Source organism: Galeopterus variegatus, unplaced genomic scaffold (genome assembly GCF_000696425.1).
Source record: "Galeopterus variegatus unplaced genomic scaffold, G_variegatus-3.0.2 Scaffold6505, whole genome shotgun sequence".
Lineage (NCBI taxonomy): Eukaryota > Metazoa > Chordata > Mammalia > Dermoptera > Cynocephalidae > Galeopterus > Galeopterus variegatus.
The window spans coordinates 84,467-87,227 of NW_007732616.1; the positions used below are offsets into that span (position 1 = coordinate 84,467).

General features: G+C 48.9%; 1 pseudogene; it reads left to right on the forward strand.

Annotated features, from left to right (window-relative positions):
* The first annotated feature begins 2,671 nt into the window (after positions 1-2,671).
* LOC103606344 overlaps positions 2,672-2,761 on the forward strand; it is a 31,441-nt pseudogene continuing 31,351 nt past the window's right edge.

Below are 2,761 nucleotides of genomic sequence, written 5' to 3' on the forward strand. Positions count from 1 at the left end.
TGTGTTTCCTCTGTTTGCAGTTGATTAGGGAGGTAAGAAAAAGAAGAAAACTCAGTTTCAATACTGAATTGTAGGTGCACAACATCTAAAGTAAATCAACTTAAGAGGGTGTAATGGGAGGTCAACAGAAATAAACCTTTGAGAAGGATCCTTTTGTATCATGATTTCATCTTGGGGCAGTTTCAACCATATGATCAGTTTCTTTTTGTTATTATTATTTATTTATTATTTTTTATTATTATTATTGTTTAGATTCTTTATTAGTATACATATTATTACAAATCATACTTATTCTTTATGCCCCTTATCCAATCTCTCCCCATCCCCCTCTCCCTCCCACTTCCCACCCCTGATAACCCTAGATTTCTTCTCTCCTTCTGAAAGAGTAACAGTTACTCTGTTGACTTGTTGGCTAGATGATCTTTCCAGTGCTGAGAGAGGTGTGTTCAGGTCCCCCACTATTATCATAGAGTAGATGCTTCTCCTATCACTCTGGAATGGGCTCTGTGGAAAGAGACATCTTCTTTGGTCTCCGCGGATGATTCTCCTTGTGTCAATGCACTTGAGTGGCTGGCGGGCCATCTGCATGGTGGTTGTGGTGTATAGCCGCTTTTGTGGCAGCTGTGGCTATGGTAGTGGCTGTGGTGGGCCACCCACATGGAAGAAGTGTTTTTGGCATACTCCTTGCCTGGTTGTGGGAGGATGGGTCAGTCCCCCACTCCATGCCTCAGGGACCCCAGGCAGGCCTGTGGCATCAGCAGCAGTATGCCTGGATGCAGGAGTGGGGGTTGGCCCCCAGCTCCATCTGCTTTTACATTCTAAGATGTCGTTGCAGAGCAGTTGGTTGGGAGGGGAAGCGAGGAAAGGGTAAGGAAATAGGTGGGAGAAGGAGGAAGGGGGAGGTGTGGTTGAGGCCCATGGCACCCCCCCCTCATTCCTGCAGGGAAGACCAGGGGACTTCCAGTGGTGGCTTGGTCATTGCTGGGCTGAATGCAGACGTCAGGGGGGTGTGGTGGAAGCCCTCAGCACCCCCACCACCCTGGCTCAGGAGCCCAGGGTGTTTCCTGGTGCAGCTTGGTGGTCATTGCTAGGCTTGGTTATGGGCGTTGGAGGCCCCACTATCCCAGTTCAGGAGCCTGGGGCTTTTCCTGCAGTGGCTCAGTGGTCATCGCTGAGCTGGTTGTGGGTGTTGGGGGCATGGCTCAGGCCCCTGGCCCTCCTCCCTTCTTGGCTTGGGGGCCCAGGGGACTTCCAGTCCTTCTAGGTTTTATACGAGTTCTTTGATGGTGTTAGACCTTTACTGGTTAATATCAAACTTTGTCTGTGGTCTGTGGATATTTGGGTTTTTCTTTCAGTTCCGTGTTGGATTATTCACTGTTCCCACTACTTATACTCTGCACTGGAACTAATTTGTTGTCCTTTGCTTACTTCTAAAACGGGGGAACTTCCCAAGGGGACCAGCACTCGAGCCCTGTGTTGAGCTAAATTGCTGCTTTACTGCTGATTCCCTGGGGAAGGCTTTTTGTGCAGCTCAGGTTTTAACTGTTGATCTTGTATGTACTTCTGGGTCTTGTGAGGTCTGGTGCACCTGGGTTGTGTGGAAACTCTGGTCTGGGCCTGAGTCTTTTCAGCAAACTGCACCCCCTGCAGTTCTATACTCCTGACCAGTCTACACTGTGTGGGCCTGTGCTGATTGGGGGGCGGATCAGCTGTCCTTGTTGCTCCCCATTGTTCCCTCGGTGGCGAAGGCCCGTCTCCCCCGCCGCTTGCACTCCAAACACTTCCCATGGGATGGGCCATGCTCTGGTCCCCTGTGATGACTTGCCGGCCTCTGAGTGGCTCCTTTTCTCAGTTGTCTACATCTCCTCACTCTTATGTGGGTCCACAGGAACCTGTTAGTGGTCTTGCTGGCCTGGGGGACACCAAAGCCCTCTTCTCCCCTGCCGCCTCCAAGCATCTTCATATAAAGGGCACAGCTGTGGCTTTTGCCAGCTCCTGCTCTGTGCACTCTCCAGATCAAGCCTTGAAGTGGCTGGGGATTGAAATGGTGGGAGTGGTCCTTTCTTTCTCTCATCATGACTTCTGCCTACATGAACTCCATAATCTTTCCTCATCTTCCCCTGAGCTCTAGCAGCCCCAGCTTGGCTGTAATTGCTTTTTAATAGTTGTAAATTGATTGATTTGTGGGAGAGAGTGTCACTGGAGACCATCTATTCTGCCATCTTGACCAGAAGCCACTTTGTCTTTTTTTTTTAATTTAATTTTTATTGAATCAAAATTGATTACACATATTTTGGGGTTCAACATTGAGATATGTTGATCAAACCAATATTACTAGCATACATATTGTTACAAATCATAATTATTCTTTATGCCCCTTGTCCAATCGCTCCCCATCCCCATCCCCCTCTCCCTCCCCCCTCCTCCCTCTAATTACCCTAGATTTCTTCTCACTCTCTGAAAGAATAATGGTTACTCTGTTGATTTGCTGCCCAAATGATCTGTCCAATGCTGAGAGGCATGATCAGGTCCCCCAATACTATCATAGAGCAGATGTCTCTTCCGTCACTCTGAAATGGGCTCTGTGGGGAGAGACATCCTCCTCCTTTCTTTATCTCTGTTGGTGACTCTTCTTGTGTCAATGCACTCCAGTGGCTGGTGGACCATCTGCATGGTGGTGGTAGTGTCTAGCCGCCTTCGCGGCAGCCATGGATATCATGATGGCTATGGTGGGCCACCCACATGGAGATGATTTTGGCAT